The following is a 25880-nucleotide window of genomic DNA, read 5'->3' as shown; positions in this document are numbered from 1 at the left end:
AAGCAGGGGTTGTAATCCTCACAGGAGAAAAAATTCAAAATTCAGACTGACAAGTATTAAATGTGCCAAGGATCATAAGCTATCTGTGTTTGCTCATTGGCGTTACCCAAAGGAAAAATACACTTTCTCTGTTGTATCTTTTTGACTGGAGGTAGCTTTACAACTTGGAGAGCTGGGCTCCTATGTGCTCCCACAGAGACTCTGAGATAGGAGCCATGTCTTGATGGTTACATCTCAAAGGAATGGCTCCCAGGTCCTTGAGAAAGACATTCCTGGGATGTAGAACATTTATATCTCAAAGGGGAAGAGCAAAAATTTATAATTATGAGTTTTCTAATGTAAGTACTAAGAAAAGGGAGGTCTGGTCTAGAGAGAGGAAAATACCTAAGTTTAGTCAAGCTAGGGGAAAGTCTTATCACTTACAGCAACATCAAATTCATTAGGATAAAGAAGGTAAACCATGACCCAAGAAACTTTCGAAGACAGTATTCCGTCTGCTCTCAGTTGAATATATTCTAAGCATGAATATAAAAGTAATCTTGAGTTTTTCTTGGTTTGTTATTGTTACTGCTATGGAAGTAGTGACTTTGATACAACTCTGGGTTATTGAAAGATTGAGCACACGGTAATTAAATGCAAAGTGTATACAGTAAGGGGATACTTAACTGAGTCCTGGAGTGAGACTGGGAAGTTATCAAAGACATTATTGGGAAAATTGGGGAGGTTTGGATACTGTTCAATGTTAAATTTCTTGTACTTGATGATTGTATTTTGGTTATGTAAAAAGATGACCTTATTTTTAGATACATCTTGAAATATTTATTTGTGAAATGGCATGATGTCTGCAATATATTCTCAAATTTTCAGAATTGTCAATGAGAGAGTGAGAGAACACAAATTCGGCAGTGCTAAAAATGCTAATAATTAGGTAAATCTAAGTAAATGTTATTTATTGTACTATTCTTTCAACTCTTCTGTATGATTGAAATTTTCCAAAAAGTAGAGGAAAACTAGCCACCCCAAAATAAATTAGATGATAAATTCTAGACCAAACTGAGGAAATAATTATTTTTGAAGGTAAAATGACAAAAACAGTTTCTGCAGAGACTGTTATTCAAAGTTTGTTAAAACACAGAAATAACAAAAAAATAAATTATAGTCTTTGAGCTGCAAAATAGCTATTAAAATTCATGGGGGAGACAGTAGTCTTAAAGAAAAAGGCTTTGTATTGCTGGAGAAAATGTTTTCATTTTGGAAAACTTGGCTTTGTGTTTTCCTACAGTACTTAATACATAAGAGCTGTTTCCCAAAGCACAAGTATCATGTTTTGAATTGCCCAACTTTATTAATGCTTGGGGCACCAACACTAATGTAGGTGTACGTTTATTTATAAATTATATGCATATAATTCTGTAGTAATATATTGTATACCTTCCAAATCTCATACAAAAATACAATAAAAAAGAAGATAAAAAGATAAAAAGAAATAGAAGTTCAAATGTATAGCATTTCAAGTGACCCCTGGGCAGTATACCTCACACTTCAGAGGCCTGTACCACAAGTGCTAGGCTTTGTGAGTACTATGAAACCATGAAAGATCTTGATTAACAGCTCCAAAGAAGAAAAAATTAAATGGCTGGTGAAAGACTAGAGAATTGGAAGGAGCAGCGATAGATTTAATTCAGAATTGGAAGTTTCTGAAAAGTGACTCACATTCCTCAAGACATAACTTTGATGTGGTGGAGCTGGGGAGGAAGAGCCAGATGATTTTGGCAGAATCGAAGAATGCTTGGTATTGTACTCATCTTCCAAAGGTGTAGCCGAAAGGGAACAGTGGACATCTTTCAGAAGCTGCAAGTCCCATCCTGAGACAGAGAATAGAGTAACTGTGACCAAGCCTACAGCATGGTGGCAACCACTTAGCGGTTCCAAGTGGATGAATGACACTGAAGGCAGAATCACAGCACCCAGGGTCCCATGACTGCAGCCAACAGGCTGAGAAATGGGGACAGGGACTCCCAGAGGAAGATGAAGATGTGAGAGTGTAATGAGTTGATTGAATTTTAATTTTCAATGGAAGGAGTTTCAATCTTGAAACGAATTTGGAAAAAATTCAATTACCAAGTTTTTCTGGAATTAAATAGACCATTTTCTGCTAGCAGGCAGAATGGAATCCAAAGTCGAAACAAATTGTTATAAAAAAAGTTACATTTTGGATGATTAAAGTTGTGATGTGAAAATCCCCATCTGCTACCTAAAGAAAATTAAATTTTTCTTTACTCCTATCCCAGAAATAATCACCAGTAATTTTATGAGAATGTCTTTCCACTGGTTGGAATAATAAAAACAAATACCTTAAACATACTTCAAATAGGTACTGTGTGATAAATATTTACTGAGCCCTTATTTGTTCTTGACCCTGTTCTAGGTGTTGGGGATATTGTGATAACAAAATAAGGAAAAAAATGCCTGTTCTCTGGTCTACCAGATTTATTAAGAAAGTTTCAAGATTAGTACATTAATTCTTGTCAATTGTTAAATATGTTTTGGCAAATGAAGGGCAACACACACTTAAAAAATCATGTGACTTCTTAATCCTAGTCAATTTCTTGCTGCTCTTGAGACTTAGTTGCTTTCCCTTAAGTAGAATAATAGGGTACATTTCCTTCATTTTCTCCTTCCACCTAAAAAAATAGTGCTGGGATGTTCATGTCCTGCTCCTGTCACTAGATACCCATGATCGGTGGGGCTGGGGTGCTGGCCTGGTATTGGTAAGCCAAGCCTTGGCTGAGTCAGGCCAGTGACTTTTTCGGTTAAATATCATGTTCAAGGATGTTATTGGTCTGGTTACCTACGGACTTGGAATATTTAATTTGCTAAAGTTTCATTTTTATTTAAAACTGTAAAAATTTATTTTGACTGTATTGTTTGAGCACCTACTGTGCTCTGTGTGTCAGGAACTGTGCATGATTCCTGCGACTCAGCAGTGACAAAAGCAGACGAAATCCTTGTCATTGTAAAGTTGCCCTTTACAGGGGAGACAGAAATAAAAAGACAAGTTAAATAGTGTATATACATATTAGATGGTGAAAAGACCAGAGGAACAAAGTAAAGAAAGAAAATGAGTTTGAAAGTGGGGTGAGAGTTTTTTGAAATTTTAGAGAAGGTGGACAGGGAGGCCATTCTTGAGGATGTGACTTTTAAGTGATGCTTTTGTAGTCTTACCTCTGGGCTACAATGAGGGGCTGGAAATGACTTCTCCTTAGTAGTGAGAGGGCTCACCTGGGCTGGGACTGTCCTGTCTGGGGCAATGGGCCTGGTTCTCTCTTTGGGGAGCCCAATAATTAATCTGCCTAAAGGCCTCTCCACCCAGCCCACAGTCTATCTCAGGTATGTTGTTTGATCTCACTTTCCTGCCTTACTTAGCACAGAACTCTTGAAAATGGTCTTGTTTAGAATCTCTATACCTGGTAGATTATAAATTAAGAGTACTCCCCTGTGGTGCTTTTTATGTTCCTTAGTAATTTTTTTTTACAATTAAATCTTTCATCCATCTGGAATTTAGGTTTGTATAAGGAAACAAAACTTCAACTATCAGATTTTCTCCACTATATTAAAATACAGAAAAAAATCTCTGCATAGAAAAAAAAATCTGCAAAATCTAAAAACAAATGATCAAATAAGAATCAATATTTGCAAAATTATTAGAGACAAATGGCTCTTTCAACCAAGTAAATGACTTCTACACATTAACACAAAGAATACAAAGGAAACCAATTAACATGTAAAAAAATAGACATCCATGAATAGACAGTCTACAAAGAGGGAGATATTTATTTCAATTAAATATGTAAAAAGATGCTGTAACTCACATGGTTGAAGAAAAATTCCAATTAAAACTACAATGAGAGAGCAATTTTTTTTAGCTATCAGATTGACAGCAATCAAAAATCCTGATAATATGTCTGCCTGGTGGTGAATGCCTGGAGTAATGGCACTCTCACATATTTGATAGGACTCTAAATTGGTCTATCATTGGTGGCAGAAGGACTCTGAGGTGCCCCCCCATGACCCCTGTCTTGGGGTAATCAGGCCCAAGAGTAATCCCCTGGAGTGGGGTGTGACCTGTGACTTCCTTCTAACCAAAAGAATATAACAAAAGGGACAAGATATACATGATCATATTAGATGATTACATTATATAAGATGTGATGACCATCTTCCTGAGAAACTCTCTGGCTTGCTGGTTTTGATGATACAAGTGGCCATGTTGGGAGCCCACAATGTAAAGAACTGGGGTTGACCTCAAGGAGCTGAGAGCAGTCTGCAAGAAAGTGAGGCCCTCTATGGTAAGGTGCAAGAAGTTGAATTCTGCCAACAACTTGAGTAATCTCTGAAGAGGATTCATCCCCAGCTGAGCATTCAGATGAGATCCTATTTCTAGCTAACACCTTGAGTATAGTCTTATATATACTCAACTAAGCCATGCCTAGACTTCAGTCCCATAGAAACTGTGAAAAAATAAATGTACATTGTGTTAAGCCCTTAAGTTTGCATTTGGTATTTTGGTATGCAGCAGTATACACATAATAGAGCATCTATGCACTATTAATAACAATTTGATCCAGTAATTCCTATTTAAAGAATTAAGAAAAAGATTTATTTTTTTATTTATTATTTATTTATTTTTGGCTGCTTAGTTGTGGCACACAGGACCTCTTTGGGGCATCCGGGATCTTTCATTGTGGCGTGTGGGCTTCTCTCTAGTTGTAGCATACGGGTATTTTCTTCTCTAGTTCTGGCACGCAGACTCCAGGACACGTGAGCTGTGTAGTTTGTGGCATGCAGGCTATTTGAGGAACACAGCCTCTCTATTTGAGAAACGTGTGCTCAGTAGTTGTGGCACATGGGCTTAGTTGCCCAGTGGCATGTAGGATCTTAGTTCCCTGACCAGGGATCGAAACCGTATCCCCTGCATTAGAAGGCAGATTCTTTACCACTGGACCATCAGGGAAGTCCCCTCTTTTAGGAATTTATATTCCAGTTTTGCAATATATATGTCCAAAGATACATATACAAAAATAATTCATCATAACAAGTTTTTGTAATAGCAGAGAAATGGAAAAAAGTCTACAAGACCATCAATAAATGTCTAATTAAAAGCTGATTGGTTATAGTGTAACCACTAAGGAACATTTTAGCCAAGCGAGAGAATACGTATATTAAAAAAATTCTCCAAGATTATTCTTCAGTGGAAAACAGGCTGCAGAGTATTGTGTATAAGTAGGCTAGCATTTGTAAATTGGCAAAAGAATACATGGAACTAAACTTCTGTATGTATAGATTACCGCTGGAAAATATTGATACATCCAGCTGGTAAAATTGGCTACTTTTTGGAATGACATAAAGATGGGAGGAGCGTGTTGAGAAAATACTTTAGTATCCATTTTATTTTGTGTCTTTTGGTCTTTTAATTATGTGTATGTGTTTCATGTTCAAATAAGTTGTTTTTATTTTTTTAAAAAATAAATTTATTTGTTTATTTTTGGCTGTGTTGGGTCTTGGTTGCTACATGGGCTTTCTCTAGTTGTGGAGAGTGGGGGCTACTCTTTGTTGCAGTGCATGGGCTTCTCATTGCAGTGGCTTCTCTTGTTGCAGAGCATGGGCTCTAGACACATGGGCTTTAGTAGTTGTGGCACATGGGCTCAGTAGTTGTGGCTTGTGGCTGTAGGGAGCAGGCTCATGAGCTTAGTTGCTTTGAGGCATGTGGGGTCTTCCTGGACCAGGGATCGAACCTGTGTCCCCTGCATTGGCAGGTGGATTCTTAACCACCACACCATGAGGGAAGTCCCAATTTGTTGTTTTTAAATGCTAATAACTAGAAACAGATTTTTAGAAATAATGAAGTTATCTTACTAAACTTCTTCAAGAAACTATATTGAACTGTAACTAACTAATCACATGACTAGAATGTATGATTGCAGGGATAGTAAATTCTCTGATGGTTAACACATATTTGAAAGAATTTTGATGTTTTCTTCACTTTTTATGTTCTTGCTGCATTATTCATTTATTCAAAAAATAAATATTTGAGTGCTTGCTTGCAAGCTGTTCTGCTACTTACCAGAGTTTTAGGTTCTGAGAGGAATTCATAGATGAACAAGATAAGGTCCCTAGTCTCGGTACATTATAATTTACCAAAGGAAATCAAAGAAGCAAAAATCTAACTAATAAGGTGATATGTGGTCAGAAACATAAATGAAGCCCATGGGAAGGTTTGTGGGCTCTTACAGAAAGTTGTGTCCTTTTGGGTATGTTTAGGATAAAGGAGAGTGCATTTAATCTGATGCCGAAGTAAAGAAGAATATGAAAATTTCGATGCATTTAGGAAGGCATTTCAAACACATGGAACAGGTGAGTCAAGTCATGGATCTGTGGAAGACTGTTGGACATTCCCAGGAAGAAGGCAGATATGCTTTCTGCTAGAAGGCAGAGTTCTTAAATGCATGTAGTGAAAGAGTAGTGTAAAGACAAATAGAATTTTAGGAACGACTTTTGGAGTTCCTTGAAAGTCAGAAACTCTATTCACTAAGAAATTATGAGCAGTGTAATATTTTGGAGCAGAGTAATAGAACCGTCAGAATTATGAGCCAGGAATAGTATTCTGACAGTGATGTAGAGATGACTTAAGAGTGAAATCAATTTTGGTTGCCTTGAATTTGGGGTTTGTTTGTTATGTATTAGTTAAAATTGTGGCAGTCAAATGGAAACATAAAGGGGGAACTCAATGGAAAATTTTGGAATAGATATGACCACTGGAATATATATGAACATTGGATAAAAGAAAAAAAAAGAATGATGGAGACTAAGGCATTATATTTGTGAAAACTCCTTTGAGGAACAAAATGAGTCATAAAGTCATATTTCTCTAGGCAAAAATATGAGGAAGAACTTGAGATTTTACAGCATTAAAAGGAGATGATAAGATTAACAAAGAAACATGCACTTATCATAATGAATTAACATTTTGTGGTCTGTGGTTAAATTTTAATTTAAAATTAAATACATATGTGGACACACACATGAAATAATCCCATTTATTTTTAAGAAGAGTATAATGAACTATTAGGTTAATTACCCTCATCTGACTTTTAAAAAATGATCAATTTCCTGTGGGACATTGGAAAACATCTAATATACGCCTCAAATTATCTTATTTTGAAAATTATTATTTTAACACAAAGTTTACAGTGTCTAAATAGATTCTCTCTAGGGGTCTATGTAGAGAAAATTACTTTTTAATTCAAAATTTAAGAACACATATGGTCCCACTGAAATTTTTCATACACTTGATTTCTCTAATTTTTACTTCAAAATGCAAATATAATATGAATTACTTGAACATTTGTTAGTTATATTATGGGAAAATGAACTAAAGGAATATCAATTGCTAGCAATTTTGGAGCTTCTTCTAATAGTGAAGGGAAAAAAAGGGAAGATTAAAAAAAATATCCCTCAGCCATCTGGGTTAACATTCAAAAGAGATTAAAGCTGAATTTTCAATGAATTTGGTACATTCATTTACATGTCGAGTTTTCACAGTATGAGGTGACTTCTTTTTTTAACAAAAGATAAGCTGTACTTCAAGCTCTATTACTATTATTAATGTGTCCTCTCACAATTGCCAGTGCTTTTCTTTCAAGGCAAAATGCCACTGTACGTTGGTTTCTCTTTAGAGATTATTTCTGGTCCAGTCAGCTCTGCACACTGTATGAATTCTTACTATGTGAAAGAAACTCTAGTGAGCATTTATTTAGCGAAAGAGAGTATAGACAGCATCTATCAGTACCAAGCGCTCTGATGGGTGTTAGAAATACAGTGTTGGGAAGACACATAGTTCCTGCCTCACAGAATTTACAGTGTACTTTGGTAGATAGACTTTTCTTTTTTCAAATAACTCCTAACAAATTAAGGGCTATGAGAATTAAAAAGTGGCTTGACTCAGTCAAGAATACCAGGGAAGACTTGAGGAACGCTAAAGTGAGACAAAACTTGACCTCAACAATAATGTCCACTGCTGGAAAGACTGCTAAAATAAGTCTGGAATCTAAATTAGATAGAGGCTGAAATAAGATTGGGGTTGATAGATTTGAAAAACATGAATTCATTAATTGGCTTGTGGCTTTAAAACTTTCAAATCCAAAATAGCTTCAGATGATGAATTGCAGAAAGTAGCTATAAAATAGGCACTGAGTTAAGTGAAGTAGTAAGTCATTAGAGACTACAATGATACGAAACTGAGGAGTCAAGATGCTGGTGGGTCATCCAGGTGGGCATAGGGTTCATACAGGACATGGTAAGCTCTGTGGTGGAAATTGACTTTTTAAAATTAATTAAGTAATTAATTGGCTGTGTTGGGTCTTCATTGCTGCACACGGGCTTTCTCTAGTTTTGGCGAGCGGGGGCTACTCTTTGTTGTGGAGAGCAGGCTCCTCATTGCTGTGGCTTCTCTTGTTGCGGAACACGGGCTCTAGGCACATGGGCTTCAGTAGTTGTGGCACATGGGCTCAATAGTTGTGGCGCACGGGTTTAGTTGCTCCGTGGCATGTGGGATCTTCCTGGAGCGGGGATTGAACCCATGTCCCCTGCATTGGTAGGCAGATTCTTAACCACTGTGCCACTTAAGAAGCCCAGAGATTGATTTTTGAAAGTGAAAACAACCTTGAATTCTTTGGAATAATTTATTAGGTCATGATGCACTATACTTTTTATGTGTTCCTCCTTTTGATATAGTGATATTGTGCTGTTTTTCCACTTATTTCATAAAGGATATTCGTCTGTGATTTGCCTATAATTAATTTGCTTTTTATTTTTTGGAATGCCTGGTATTAGATTTATATTGTCTTCACAAAATGAATTGGGGAGTTTTCTTCCTCTTTCTAATGATTTTGTGTAAGCCAGTCTTATTTCTACTGCCAGTTAGGGAATGTCACTCTCTGCCCGGCTCTACAACATTAGCCACTGCATTCGCTGACCTTGAACATGCCATGAAATGAGTTTAGGGTGGAGAGCAGGAATGAGGTGCTCTGTACTCTGGGAAAAATGGCAGAAAAGACCTTCAGATAGTTAGATATTTTTAGGAGAAGCTTTTATGAACCCAATTTCTTACATCATCTCATACTTAGAAAAACACTAACATCATTAACTGAGACATCTGCTCCTCGTGACTAGCAGCAACCTTCTACAGAGATGTGTGTTCCACTGCTCGTACCCCCTTCACCAAAATTTCACATATACTGATCCCTCCCCCCACTTCGGAGCAGTTCCTCAGAGCTATCTGAGAGGCTGTCTCTGGGACTATAGTCCTCAGTAAGCCCCCCAAAAAACTGAGACTTACAGTTGTCAACTGCAAATTGGCACTTGCCATGGGCACTTGCCATCTACCTCTACAAGGATTAAATCATGAGCCGCTGCAGCTGCTGACTTTCAACACCCCCTGAAAGGAGTTCAGGGTGGAGAGCAGACATGAGGCCCTCTGTGCTCGCAGAAAAACTGGCAGAACAGGTCTTCAGGTAGTTAGATATTTTCAGGAGCCGATTTTATGAGCCCAATTCTTGTATCTCCTCATATCTAGAAAAGCACTAAAAGCCTTTGTGGTGATATCTGCTCCTGGTGACTAGCAGTAACCTTCATGAGACGAGCAGAACCTTCTGCAAGAAATATGTGTCTGATTGCATGTACTCCCCCTTCACCAAAATCACATATATACCGACCTTCCGCCCTACCTCTTTGGAGCAGTTTCTCAGAACTATCTGAAATGCTGTCTCCTGGGTTTCAGTCCTCATCTTGCCCCACATAAAACTTAACTCACAACTCTCATGTTGTGCATTTTTTTTTAAGTCGACACAGTTGTCATGTTGTGTGTTTTTATTTTAGTCCACGTCTTTAAATGGTTGATGGAACTCACAACTGAAATTATATATGCCTCGAGTTTCATTTGTAAGATGGTTAAAAAAAATCAAATTCCATTAAAAAATGTAAAACTATTTTTTATTTTCTATTCCATCTTTTGTCTGCTTTGGTATGCTGTATTTTTAGACGTGTTTGTCCATGTCATCCAGCTTGTTCAATTTGCTATAATAGTCATTTATTATTATCTTTTCCATGTCTATAGGATCAGTAGTGATAATCCCCCTTTACATTTCTAATATTTACAATTTATTCTCTCTCTTTTTTTCTCTTGATTAGTCCAGCTAGGGTTTTTATAGATTTTGCTGATCTTTTCAAAGGACCTGTTTTGTCTTTTAAATATTCTCTAATTTTTGTTTTCTATTTTCTTGATCCCTGCTCTTATCATTATTATTTCTTGTCTTCTACTTAATTTGGTTTTGTTTTGCTCTCCATTTCTGGGTTCTTAAATGGAAAGTTAGGTCACTTAATTTAGACCTTCAATTCTAATATAAGTATTCAAAATGACAATTTCCTAATAAACATAATTTTAGCTGAAGTCAACAAGTTTCTATATGTTGTATCTGAATTTTCACTCAGTTTGTAACATTTTCTAATCCTCCTTGTTATGTGTCCTCAGGACAATACGTTATTTAGAAGTAGGTTTTTGAGTTTCCAAATATTTGAGGTTTTTCTAAATATCATCAGTGTTTTTGTGCAGAGAGCATATTATTTCAGTTCTGTTAAATTTTTAAATTCTCATTTTATGGCTCATGGTGTGGTCCATCTTTGTAAACATAACATGCATATATGAAAAGAAAGTGTATTCTACTTTTGGGAGGTATAGTATTCCATAAATATTTCTCCCACATTCCTTTTTGAACATTCAGAAAGAATAACACATCAACAGTGATAACTCAGGGTGATTTTTTTTCTCAAAGTGGATATCAAGATTTTGTTCAGAGAGTGTAGAAGAAGTATTGGAGAATATTTTTGCTTAGCAAATATGTATTTAAATTTTACCACTGAAACTAAGCAATTGTTTACCTTAAAACTCTCTTTTAATAGGTATAATTTATTCTTTTTTGTCAGAAAAAATGTAGAGTGAAGACTGGTATTAATGTCCCCAAAATACCAATCAAAGTGTTCAGTGCAAGTGAATCCCCTCGGTTGTTCTTGTCTTCCATTTGTCTTTCTTGTAACCATGACACATTCACCAAGGAGAACACACCAAGAATGGAAAAGAAACAAATCATGAACCAAGTCTGCTAAATTCGATGAGACTGAGATATTCATGACATGTTCAAAGAGTTGTTTTCTGTATTCTACTGTCAAATCTCAATTTTACGTTGTATATTTTTATTTCCCATCATCATGAAATTGTGTGTAGACTGAAGTTTCTTGGAAATTTTTTTTCCTGTTAAATAAAGGTAAAAAATAATCTGTCTATTTTACATTTACACTGAGCCAAATAATAATATAATTCAAAGCATACACTGAATTTAGATGATGAAAATAATTTATCTAATCTCTATAAAATAGAAGTTTTCACCCTGAGTTGGGCTCCGTATGTATCATAGAGGAAGAGGGTCATCAGAAAACCATAAGTTAAAATCACATTCTGGCAGAGCATTTAGTCTTTGAAAAGCATCACATTTCTTTCTGAAATGGTTTTTAGTGTTCTCATTGAATTTGCATGTCTATACTATTGAAATAGCCTTCTTATGATTTAGGGGAACAAAAGCTTGCTATGGATAAATGTGTTATTTAATGTCTCATTTGAATCTTTTAGCTTATTGTAATACTCAGTAAAATGTATTTTTTCTAACTATTGCAAATGATAAAAAAATGTAGTGAACACATGCATCTCACATACAGATATGGTACAATTGGAATCTCACTGAGAAGCATCCTATGCATACTGATAAATAGAAAATTATTAAAACTTGGAAATTTCAGCTTTAACTGTTCATGCAATCAGAAAATTCTATATAAGAATGTCCTATGCACAAATTATTTATACTTATTTTAGGGTGAAGCTAATAAAAACAGATTTACAAAAGCAGTAACTATTTTAGCAGGATTATTGAGTCTTGAAAAAGAGACGTTCAAACTCACCAATAAAATATAGAGTTAAAATCTGAATAATAAATAGTGTATTCAGATGGAAAATTGGAGTGTAAGGTTATGTTTATTTGTATGTAAACCCATGGGTTAAATAAGAATCAAATAAGTAGTAAAACAAAAACTAGAGAATATCCCAGCTGTTATTTTCTCGAATATTGTTTTGGCATAATTTAGCCACTGTCCTGGTTACCCCTGTCCATGCAAGACATGGTTACCTTCATATCATCAGTTTATGAGTCATCAGTAGACTTCCCTGGGTCCAGGCTTTCCTTCGAAGTTAATTCATTTCACTCAAGTGTCTGTTCAAATTCACTTTAGCAGGAAGAGTTTCCCTGACAATTCTCTCTAAAATATCAACCTACCGCTTACTCCACTTTAGGTCTCATACTAGCACCTGTAGCCACCTTGCACATTATGTGTGGATTTGCTCATTTAGCCCTCATTGTCTCCCCATACTGGAACGTAAGCACCGGCAGAGTCAGGTTTTTGTTTGGTTCTGTTCTATCTCGGCACTGCAGGACCCAGTTAGATGCTCAATAAATATGAATGAATTCATGTGTGGTTGAATGAAGGATATAATTCTTCTCTCACCCAGATGGTAAGCTTCATTCTACCGGAGGACTGCATGTAATTCAGCTTTTCCAAATTAGCAACACATTCTCCACTTCTTGGCAGCACAGACCCTGTTGTTCCAGGGATTCCCACATTCAGCTCTGGCTCTTAGCCTCCCCTCTCTCTTACTCCTCACTCTCTTACTCCGCACTCTCTTACTTACCCACCTGGACCAGAATCTTCTTTTCCTTGGTAAGTTTCTTCTGTTTCAAATCCACTTCTACTGCATATTCATTGAGATTTCAGCGTGTTGTCTAGTAAAATCTCCCCAATCAGCTCAGACTCTCCTTCTCAACCTGCCCAACACTTCTGCAAGTAGGTAAAAGTGCCTACTGGCCTCACTCTGTTTGGTTTTGGAATTCCTTGCCAGTGTCTCCTCTGTGGTTCATGGTTTACTCTGCTCCTGTGTCAGATTTTTAGTGTGCTTCCAGCTTCTGTGTCTATACCTCTCCATTAAAGTAAATAAATATAGTTTATGCCTTACTTTGGTGCGGTGCTCCATGGTTTGAAAATATTCATATGTATATTTTTCTATTTAATTAAAAATAATACATTTCATTAACTGGGAAATGACTCATTATTCCTAATGACAATTCCTCTTGCAGTTGTGTTTTAGGAAAAGGCACCTATTTTCGGACCCTAAAAGAAAACAATTTTCCCCCTTCTGGTGACCTCAGGGAACACCTCCTCTCAAAGGTGATAGATTCAACTGAAATTCCCTAAAACATCCCAAAGATTATCTTCCCAAATATCACATGCAAGTATCTCCTTCTATGGTTCCTATACCTCCTAAAATAGTCAATCATATTCTATCCCTAATTTAATTTAACCTACATTACTTAGGCCCAGTCATGAATGTGCAATGTCTTTAATACTTAGAGACAATAATGAAATAAAACTAATTAAACAAATACTGCATGCACAATAAATTGCATTCTTTATGTGTCCATAAAGAACTTCACAAATGTTATCCTATTCACTTTTACTAAAACGTGTGGGCAATAATAACTTCACTGATGAGATACCTAGGGATAAAAGAATTAAGTCACTCAAAGGGCAAGCAGTCTATAAGTGGCTAATTGAGCCTAATTGCTCTTCTCCACTATGCTAATGAAACTTCCTTGCCCTGCTCCTGAAGTTCCTTCAATCAGCCCAAATCTGAATGCCTTGCTCTGTGTGCTCACATTCTAATGAGTTGCCCCAAGATTCAGAAGAGACAATGTATGTAAACAGGTAAACCATGTGTGGATGAGGACTAGCCTTGGCTTTGGCCTTTGATCTGCTTCTCCATGGGAAAAAAGAAAAACATTAGAATGCATGCTCAGATTTACTTTGCTCTTTTTGAGAGATTTAGGGGAAACAAAGCAAGTCCAACCGCTTTTCTTTTAAGTCTTGGTTCCACTCATCTACACTGGTTCCAAATGAATGCATCTTATCATTCAGATTCAATTGGAACATTGTAAAACACTCTGGGTAAATCTAAAGAACATGAAAACTTCAAATTGAGCTTGTGAGAAAGGGAAGCACTCATTCTGACTATTTGCCACCTGAGAGCAGACTTTCAGAAAAATCTTGCTTTTCTTTTTTGTCTTGGCAAAACACTAATTGCACCACAGAAGATAGTTTAGCTAAGACAAATGCTTTGAATGATATTACTGGCAAAAACTTATCAGTAAATATGTATACTTGTTTTCTTTATCAGATACCATAAATCTGGGCAGCAGGCACTAAAACTGATCATTTACAAATAAATCATCAATGAGGCATTCTTAATAGCAAAAATATTTTAAATACAGTAAAGTCCAAAAATAAGAGTTGCTACCTTATGAATAGGTTAGAGTAGCAGTTTGATTAAAATGAAAGAAACAAATCTATATTCAAGATCTTTTATCTAGCCTATGGATTGTCAGTTATTCTCCAATATCCCCAACAATCATTTTTCAAGAATTTGAATAATTTACTTCTTTACCACCTAAACGTTAATATATTCAATTAATCCAATTGATCTATTAAATTAACCCTTTTATTATTAATTCTATCTTTAGAATATTTTATATAAATAAGTTTAGATGTAAGAATCACTTTGCCTCATTTGATTTGTAATTTATGAGTTTGCTTATAAATTAACAGACAATTTTTATTTATTGCAGTGTGTTTGGTATTATGTTCAATCATTAGAATACAAAGAATAGGAAGAAAAGATACCTAAACTCAAAATGCTTAAATTATAATGGGAGAGAGAGATAAAAATCAATGTGCAAAATAAACTGTCATGGGCATATATCAGATTGGTTGTGATAAACTCTGCTTTAGGTTGAGTATATTTGACTTACAGTTATTTGGGACCTCATGAAAACCAGTCCATCAGAAAAGGAATATGCTTGGGTCTTGCATAATTGTGACTAGAGGAACTAACTGTCTTAGCGCTAGGTCTTGATATGGGGGCTATTCTTCCATACCTACCTGTAGAGACTCAGCTTTTGTTAATATCCAGAGATTTCCTCTTGAAAAGAGTGTGGTTCTGAAAAATATAGAGCAGGAGTGTTGTTTAGGTAACCAATACACCATTAACATCACTCTTAAAGCCACTCAGTGTTACTTTATAAAGAGAGAGGACGTAGAACCTTAACGTCACTTGAATTTGACTCAGAGAGAAACCATCACATCACTCAATCTGCACTATTTGGTGTATGTTGTGTAGAAAATCTCATAGCAAAGTGTCTGCAGAGAATCATCAGAAATATCTCCTCATCACAGTGAAATAATGAGATGAAAGTGACGACAGATGCTGTATAATGGAAAAAAATAACATTTAGTTACTGAAAGCAATATGAGAAATGAGAAGTCAGTTCTAAGGAGAAAGGAAGAAGTTAAGTTTATGAATATCACAGGAGCAGGAATAAAATTGTATACAATTTTAGTTTGGTGGCTTGTGAAGATTAGAAATGTTATGTAGCTTCTGTGGCATTTGCGTAATGGTTGGACATGGCCGCAGACAATACACTGAGTTCTGTTTGAGTTGATTTGGACCCTTGAGCCACACATTCAGAGCACAGGACTTGAAATTCTTTTAAGCATTTCAATAGAGCCTTAAATCAGCTTCATTAATACCAAGACTCAATGAAAATATTAAAGGTTTGATGTCATTAAAAAAATATATGGTACTTTTATCCAAAGAAATACTGTGCAGCTATTGATCTTGATGTGGTTGAACATATTCACTTAATAATGACAGTGCATGGATGATAAGCATAGATTATTATGATATAAAAAATTGGAGACCAGAGTGAATGTGAAGTGTGCTGAGATTTGTTTCAGTTGTGTACCAACTGTTTGCATATAATGTGAAAACAGACGTGCCCCACTCCACCACCACCAAAGATGGAAGTACTCTGTATGGGAGGATAACAGGTTCTTTTAACTTTATTTTATTTTTGTTAATGCATACTTTCCCATGCTTTTACAATGAGCATTTATTAGATAGATTAGAAGAAACTACAATAAAAACAATGAAGTGAATCAGTTCTCTGTGTCTGTTTTTTAATCTTCTGATCTAGTGTCTTCTCCCAGGAGGAAAGCTACAACCTTTCTTCCTTTCTTGCTTGCTTTCTTGCTTTCTTGCTTTCTTTCGCTTTCTTGCTTTCTTGATTTATTTATATTTCATTAAAATGTTTTATTGAAGTATAATTGATTTACGTTTCAGATATATAGCTAAGTGATTCAGTTATATATACATATTTATATATTCTTTTTCAGATTCTTTTCCATTATAGGTTATTAGAAGATACTGAATATAGTTCCCTGTGCAATGCAGTAGGTCCTTGTTGTTTATCTCTTTTATACATAGTACTGTGTAGCCATTAGTTATTCTCTTTATAATAGCAAAGTGGCATTAGCGTAAGCAGCTAAGCCAATGAATGGGAATAGGGGCCTCCCCCATGCCTTTTCCCTCTTTACTTACCCTCTTCAAGCCTGGTACTGTTCACATTCCCCAGACCCTCCCCACCCTCACATGAAATTACATAAACCAATCCCTGACACTAAGCATCATCAATAACCACCAAACTAGAGACACTGAGGAAAAGCAATAAATAGTAAACCCTTTCCTGCCTTTGCCTGGGTAGTGCCACATCCTGGAAGAATGCTCACGCAGACTAGTGACCTGACCTATGTATGGCTGTGGGTGTGCTATGCAGGCCCTGGCATGCTGCAAAGGAATAAAGTATTTTAAACGATAATAAATGTCATGGAATATTTTAAGACCTTACTCATCTATAGAAATCTTTAATTTCTCTTATGAGAAGGCAAGTGAAATTAGAAGCCAAGTTAAAGTGAAATAAAAGCGAGAATCCCTGTGGGGTTAAAAACTAATGTAGATATGAGGTTAACGCATTTGGTTTTCTTTTCTGTTTTAATTATATTCATCTAGTCTTTCTCCTCTATGGGGACCTGACACTTTTTTATAAGTGAGGATAAAATCCCAAGTTTAAAAGGAAATGCCAGTTTTATTACACATTAATATTTTGAATTTTATTAGTGACACTGTGTGGTATTTTTTTCTGAAAAATAGTAAGTCATTTTTTTAAAGCAGATGAATGCATTTTAACGGATACATTAGGAATCTGTTTCTAGAAAGACAAATGATGTCATTTTTGTTCTAGGTCTAGGCTTATTTAAATTTTTGTTCCCATTGCTTTATGTTCTGAGAGTAAAATTTCCTCAACTAAGTGCTGGTGGCACCTGAAGTATCTTGAGGATCTTATCTGAGATTTTAGTAAATGCTGTGAAGGAAATTCCCACATTGGGGAAGAAGTGGTGAGACCAATGTCTACAGCAGTTGTGTGGTCCTCTGGCTCTTCCTATCCCAGTATTAAATTAAATATGGGTTTGTGGATGACACCCTTTTACACTGAAGTGTTACATGCTTCCTCCTCTCCCACCCTTATGAGGTTCATATATTAATTCAATTTTTATTTTCAGATTCATGTCATTAATATATTAGCTAATTAAAGCATTCAGATAATATAGAATACTGGATAATCCCCTCAACGTAATTGGGACTACCATTTGATAAATTTGATTTAAGTCTCTGGCATATTATCTCATTTAATCTTTATGCCCATTTATAGATGAAAGAAAAGGGATCTGATGAAATTAATTAATTTGCAATCTTGTGCAATTAGTTTATGGGAGAACTAAAAATATGGTTCAGATAAGCCTTAATTTTTACCCCTATTGTCTATGAACTGTTTCAATGTTATATCAAACTCGCATTTCTGATCTGCATAATATTCTTGAATTATAAAACATTTCAAAGACAGCAATGAACCCTGAGTTAAAAGGAGAAAGAAAACTTTTGGGATTTGAAATAATTAATAGACATTCAGAAAAGCTTTTTCAGGGGTGAGGAGGTGGGGAGGGGGGATGAGGAGTTAGTGTTTAATGGAGGCAGAGTTTCAGTTTAAGAAGGTGAAAAATTCAGGAGATGGATGATGGTGAGAACCGTACAGTTAAGTATGGTTAAAATAGTATGTTTTATATTATGTGACTTTTACCACAATAAAAAATTTCCAAAAGAAAGAAAAACTTTTCCACATTCTAATCATTTACCTGTTGCCCGCTTTTATGCCTTGTATGGACTGTTTTCTGTGTGATAGTGACCAATGCCCATAAGCTTCAACAAAAGAAAAGCTACATGCATGTATGCTTTTTCTTAAACTAAAAAGCTACATGCTTTTTCTTAAACAAAAAATGTATTAGTTTAGCTCATGAATCTTCAGTTTGGCCAGGGCTTAGCAGGGCTGGCTTACTTCTGCTCTGCGTCACATTGGCTGGGGTGGCTCTGCTGGCGATGGAAAAGCCACTTCCTAGACAGCTGACAATTCAGTGTTGACCTGGGACAGCCAGGTCGATCATGGCTGGAGACCGAAGGATGCAGCTCCTTTCCACGTGAGCACCTCCTTGGCTGCTTGGGCTTCTTCACAGCCTAGTGACTTAGTTCCAAGTGTGCACATCCTGCGAAAGCCAGACAGAAGCTTTATCACCTTCAGACCCATCCTCAGATGGGTTGTGATGACACAGTAGCTGTAAGAACACCCAGATTCAAAGGGAAAGCACATAGACCCCACTTCTCAATAGAATGAGTGATACTAGCTGGGTGGCAGAAAGCATGTGCAAATAAAATTAAATAAGAGCTTTTGTCACCCATTCTGATTGAGCTTTAAATAAGGAAATAAAAGCAGCGGCTGCCACAGACAATCTAAGATTGACTTTATGTTCAACTTGAGCACTCTGTTATAAAGTCAATTTCTCCCTGGGCACACATCTAGAAGGGTATATATTTTAAAGCATCTAGTTGTAAGTTGCAAGCCTTTATGTTCCCAACAGCACGTGTGTTACCTTTTGTAAGGAATATGCCTGGTGGACTGTAAGAATTTTATTTCTCCAAATGTTACCTAAAATTGTAACGTTTTTCTCTTCAGGACAGCATTGAACTGATTTCATACTGATTTCATTATGCTCTGTTCAGCACCCGACACACTGCTTGGGTGCTTAATAATGTGATTCGATGTTGAATTCCTATTATAAACCCTTCATGGGACTCAAAAATATTTCACTGTATGATTTGGGTTACAGCATTTGACTAGAGTCTTTTTTCCCCTTTCACTCATTTAATAAATATTTATTGAGGATTCTCAAAGTCAAAGTTTTTAATTATGGGCTTTGAGAATAGAATAGAGGGCATCTAATAAATACTTACTCTTTTTTTTAGGGGGGGGATTATATAAGGTCCAGGTCAGATGATATAATTTAAATCTATTTATTCAACTTAAGTATACAAGACTGTGCATGAAGGCTGTACTCTTGTCCTTTGAGAGAGGGGATGGTATGTTTAGGTCACTTTGGAATATAAGACAATTACCCAAATGGTCAATTCAGCAAGCACTGCTGCACAAATGACCAGATGTTGCCTATGAATATCCTTCTACCTCCATCTCAGGGAGTCTATTGTGTTTCTCTGGTCATAGCTCGGTTTCATGTGTGCATTTTAAAATTCTGAAATACATATTAAGCATATAAATCTACTGTGATGCCTTGGACAATGATAATTATTCTTTCATTTACCTATTTAAAATGCATTTGGGCAGCAAAATGAAACTAAGATACTTATGAGAGAAGTTTAAGTATATTTTTAAAAAACACATTTGTCCCTCTTTTAAATCCATGTTTCCAATATTATGTAGAGACCAGCCCCTAAGAGGCCATCAATAGTGGTGTGACTGTTTAAATTATTCTCTCTTCAGTGGGTGACTTTCTAGGCCCCACTCCTGGTTTCACATAGAGTGTGAACCTGAAAACAATCAGGTTACATTTCTTTGGCTATAAATTGAATACTTCCATTTTCACCATCTCACTCAGACACTCACTCTTTCTCTTCTCCCCAAGTCAGTGATATATTTTGAAATTCTAATCATTTGATGTGTCGACCTTACCCTTCCTTCCAGGGTCACCTTCTTTCATTTCCCAAGAGGAGGAGTGTGTCACAGGTCTACCCAAAGTTGCAGGCCTGTCACAGCTGGGCGCACACACACACTCTCCTCCCTGTGGACAGGGTCCTGCTGTCCTGGCCTCCAGGTAGGGGCTATGGGGAGGCCATTCTGTCTCAATGGTCCTAAGTGGATGACCATTTATTGTACCTCCGCTGATATGCTGAGAAAGAGGTTCATTCCTCCCGGAAGCTTATTCTTTTTCATCTCCAACTAAAAAGTGTTAATAAACTGTGGTTTATTGTTTGTTTCCTCTTATTCTTGTATTCACGTATTGTACTAAAAGAACATTATTGTGCATATCAGAGCAGAACAGATACGATTTTGGTGCAATTCTGTGTCCTCTGTTACATGTGCATTGCTTTTTTATAGCCTCTATGTCTTTTAGTGGGAGAGCATTTATACAACTCCAGATTAAGTGAGATTATTAATATTCCTTTGCCTGGGTTGAAATGAGTTCTCTCATTTATTCAAATATACTCTCTTTTTATTGCAACTCACTTGAATTGCTCTTCAGATACAAGGAAGGTTCAAATCTGTTTGATTTTGTAATGATCCACTTCAACCTGAAATGATAGGATGAGAGCCTATATTTGATAGTTTAATTAATTTGGTCATAAAGCGTCTTAGTTACTGAAACTTGTGTCCTTCTGTATGTTGAGTTGTTTACTGCTGTAGTAAACTACTTACACGAACGGACAAGGTCTCCTTCCTTGGATGGAAACACATGGTCTTTGGAGAAATTAACCAGGTTAAAGGGGTTGCTATTAGAGTCATAATTAAACTTGGGGGAAATGGGTGTATTGACATTTAATACACAAAAAAAATAGAGTTTCTTGCAGAGTTTATCCTTTGTACTTAATAAATTATCATAATACTAAAATTCACTTATAGAGCAGGAATTTGTTCATCTCTTTCTTCCTTTTCTGGGTCCACCTGTCCCTATACTTTCCCTAATCCTTCCAGTGGATGAGCTGATGATTTCAGGTTTCAGCCTCTCTTACTGTCTGGCAGCAATCACACAGCACCAACATCCACATGAATTTCTCACAGTCAACACAGACTGTTTTGAAATAATTGGCAATAAATATACCAGACATCTAAATTATTTCTTAATGGTTTAGAATTGAAAAGGAAACTGTATTGACTCATTGACCTTGTATAACTCCTGGAGATCTTTAGAATGAGATATTTAAAAACCATTAATTCACTGTTACCAGGTAACATCAGACAAAGCAAGTCATCTATCCCTGGAGGGCCCAACCTAAAGTAAAAATATTATATTTAAAATCCTACTCTTTGCTTCAAAGAGTAATTAATATGTCAGAGTGTAAACTGATATTTGTTTTCAAATAACAAGCTGTTTTCCTTAAACTGTTTAATGTTTTCTTACAAATAGTTACAACTCTAAGAGAATACGCTAATCAGTTTTTTTGTGTGTCTGTATGAATGCTTATTGGATTAATTTTTCAATTTCTAACTTTTAGACAATAATTACATTTTTTACTTCATTTTTGAATGCGTAAGCTAGTGCATTGCATCAGTTAGTGTTGTCATCAGATGTGAATTTGGAGGAAATGTTCTTATTTCCTCTTAAAGAGTGATTAGCAAGTCAAACAATATTTTAGGATGCTATGGTTTCATCATTTATTTCTAACTTAGAATAGAGGCTATGAAAAAGAAAAATTATGTTCAATAGTTTTGTTTTTAATAGCATAACGTGCCTTTTTAACACTGTATGTTTTCCTGTGAATATTAATTTGGTAAAATAAGACCACTAAATGATGACTGAATACCTGGTTTTATTCCTTCCACATTTTTTTTTGCATTGATATCTCAAATCACAGTGTGAAACCAGGTAGCAAAATGAGTTGTAAAAAGAAGTGACACCTGTTTTAGAGGAGTATTGCAACATCTTTGAAGTGATGTCTGTCTTTATCCCGACTGGGGAGGATATGAATCAGTTGGTGTTAATCTGTGCTCAAAATAATAATAAATATTTGTGTGATTCACATTTGCATTTAAACTAGGGTGACAGTTGTTAAGTTTGTTTTATTCAGAGTTGTGAACATTGAACATAATAAAAATATACTCCAGTTTAACATCTGAACTAAATGTAAGAGATCTAAGCTGAAGCAAATAATTTTGATAAGGGATTTTCAGCTTAGCAAAGCAGAAAACAAAACACATTGCTAGAATGCTCCATTTCACTTCCCAGGATCATCCCCACATTGTTCTTTGTGCCAAAGTTGAAGGTGGACCAGAAATGGCATAATACTTACCCACAGCTGCTCTGAAGAAAACCTAAACCAAAGAAAATGAAAAGTGAGAAGGGGCAGTGTAAACAAAAGGCAGATGAAAATATTCCCAAGAGGGGGCTTTACTAAGACACGCATAAGGACCTGAGAGAAACGTTACTCCGTAATCTTTGTGAAATGACAAACAACATATTTACTCCTAAAATAAACAAACAAAAGATCTGACTCAGACGTAAGAGTTTTAAAATATTATTATAGGAGATAGAAATTGGGAGATGAAAAGTTGGGCAGCAACTTAAAAGGGAAAGGAGCAGTAAAACCTTCACAGAATGAAAGCACTTTAGAAACAACATAACATCCTCAGGACATGTGACAGAATCAGAGATGTGACAACAAAAGAGACCAAATTCCATTTAAGGAGAAAGGATGAGGCTATGAGACAATTGTGGGGTGCATGATGCATGAACCAATGGTGATATCAAACTCCCGAGCATCAAAAAACACCATCAAGTAAATATTCAAGCTTATTATGGACGAAAACTCTCCTGAGGTAAAGACAGCCTGGAATCTGAAGATCAGAAGTCACGTCATGATGTGCGGGGGGGTGTGTCAGGGAAAGGAGGGTGGAAATTCTGAAACAGACCTGCCAACAAAGAGCCAGATGCTTCTTAGATGATAAAGAATCCAAATATTGAGGAAACTATTAATATGGGCTCAGATTTTTTCCAATATAGCTTTTAATACTAAAAGGATAGGAAGCATCTACAAATTTCTGAGGAAAGTATGTCCAAAGAATTTTGTATTCATCCCAATTATTCTTCAAATAATAATCAAAATATATACCCTCTTAATTTTACAAGATTTTAGAGGATACTTGATAGTAAATATTGGAGCTAGAAATATAATAATAAGATGACTGATGGGAAACATTACATATTTTCATATAGAGAACTAAGGTTAAATAATTGTAAGAACTATTTTTATGTAATAAAATATCAACATTATCAATAATGACAGTAAAATAATAATTTAAAGTTTTGAAGTTAGGAAAGGCCAAAAGAAGTAGAAATGCAAACATTTCTCCGTTTATTACAGCAGGGGAATGATCACCAAATAGTGCTTAAAATTAAAGTCAGAAAAGATTCCGACCTCTTGATGTTTTCATAATCATTTTTTTCTTAGCTCCAAAGGAATCTCCTGGTAATTGATATTAGATTTTATTAACATGAGGAAACCACTAATTATAAGGTGCACCACTATTTTATGTAGCTGTAATGAAGAAAAATAGAGGATAGAAATAAACTCTGACATATTATTAAGACTTCCTCAACTATAAGAGCCATTCTGATTTCAAGAGCCATTCTGTAGAAAGAAGTATCTTTGATGCAACGCCATGTGTCTTCTGGTGAAGAAGCACTTATCTGAACTTCAAAAATTCCTTTTAACTTTAATACCTACATATTATATTATGTTTAAGTAACCTTAAATTTAAGATCTTTAGTCAAAAACAACATTGTATAATGCTATTTGCATTTGTTCATATGTTCCTATATGTTAAATGTGTACATGTATTCTCTCCCCCTCCCCTTCTATCTCTATATCTATCTAGATTTTCATCCATTCATATCCTTATATATATATATTTATCCATAGAAAGATGTATGTAAATGTCTCCATCACACAGTAACTAAGGTTTCTTCATGTGGTTGAATTTAATGCATATATATGTGTGTTTACACATTTATGATTTTCTTTGGTGGTTAGTCCCTTCCTTGATATTTTTGTAATAGACATCTATCAAATTTGCAAACAACCGTTATTCTTAGAAAAATTGCATTCCATCCAGGAATAACTGTAACAAAAATGGCTTCCAATTTTTCTTGGAAGACATTGTTGTATGACCAGCCAAAAGCAGAGATTTGTTCTAATTTCAGTAGGTGTGATCCTGTATATCTAGTTTGGTGTCTGGGCAATTTCTTTACCTCTTTTTGCCTTATAACATTTTTGAGAAGCCAAATACATACATACATATAAATTTTTTTTCACTGTTCCACATTTGGAAAATTGCTGTGGAACAAAAATTTTTAGAAAGCTGGAAAGAAAGAGCTGAATATAAATATGAAGTATAGTGTTTTCAGGCTGCTGAAATGCTGGTGGAAGTTTTTCTTGGTTTATCTTCTTGCTGATAGATTGAGTTGCTCAGTCATATGGAAGATCATAAGGGTATCTGACTAAGGCTAATCAATTTACTGCAGCAGAGGAACATTGTCATGTCACTTTTATCATTGATTGTTGACTTATGACATTTATTCCATAAGAAATAATCATTTTAATCACAAGTTAATAAGCCAATGATGAAGTAATCCTTATTCCATTTAATTACCTTAAAATTTGAGCAAAACTAAGTCGCTTATTCAAAGTGTGTTACTGGGAAATTTATTTAATGTCCCAAAACCTTAATCTTCTCATCTATAATGAATTGAGAGAGTAGCATTGACATATATACACTACCAAATGTAAAATAGATAGCTAGAGGGAAGCTGCTGCATAACACAGGGAGATCAACTCGATGATGGGTTATGACTTGGAGGGCTGGGATAGGGAAGGTGGGAGAGAGTCATGGGAGGGAGGGGATATGGGGATACATGTATAAATATTGCTGATTCACTTTGTTGTACAGCAAAACCTGGCACAATAGTGTAAAGCAATTATATTCCAATACAGTGCTTAAAAAAAAGAATTATTTTTTGTGAGGAATAAGTGATAAAATGTATGAAAGCATTAGCAACATTATACATCAGATATATACATATTTAACGAGTGCTATACGATATTATATATACTATACATTATATATAACATGGTATATATATTATATATATACACATCTATATGTATATATATAAACTACTGTCTAAATGTTTCAAAAGTAAGATAATGTTCTTCATTAACCAAAGTAGCTCTAAGGACTGGGAAGGAGAGAAGGACAATACAACTACACTAGCACCACTGATAGAAGCAAGGGACTGCAGTGGAGTTCCCACCTTGAAAAAGATGGAGTTGTGGAAAGAGCAAAAATTGCCCCCAGCTGGGAACCAGACCAGTTACTCTCTATCTTGGGGACACATTTCCATCAGCCTTATGGAATTTGTAGCTCCAAAGTTGACAATTTAGAACTGTTCAGAACTGTGGGACTCAGGTGATCTAGAAAATATAATTACAAAACAACCAGAGGAGAAATAGCATCCTCAAAGTTATCTTCAAATACAAATGCAAAACTTTCACCTGTATACTTGCTTGAACACAGAAAACTAATAATAAGTAACATAGACAGCAAGCACAACAAATTTAATCCAGAAAGGAATGTAAACAACTAAAAGTATCAGAG

The sequence above is a fragment of the Hippopotamus amphibius genome, chromosome 15, assembly GCF_030028045.1.
Source record: "Hippopotamus amphibius kiboko isolate mHipAmp2 chromosome 15, mHipAmp2.hap2, whole genome shotgun sequence".
Lineage (NCBI taxonomy): Eukaryota > Metazoa > Chordata > Mammalia > Artiodactyla > Hippopotamidae > Hippopotamus > Hippopotamus amphibius.
Note: the sequence above shows the minus strand (reverse complement) of the source record.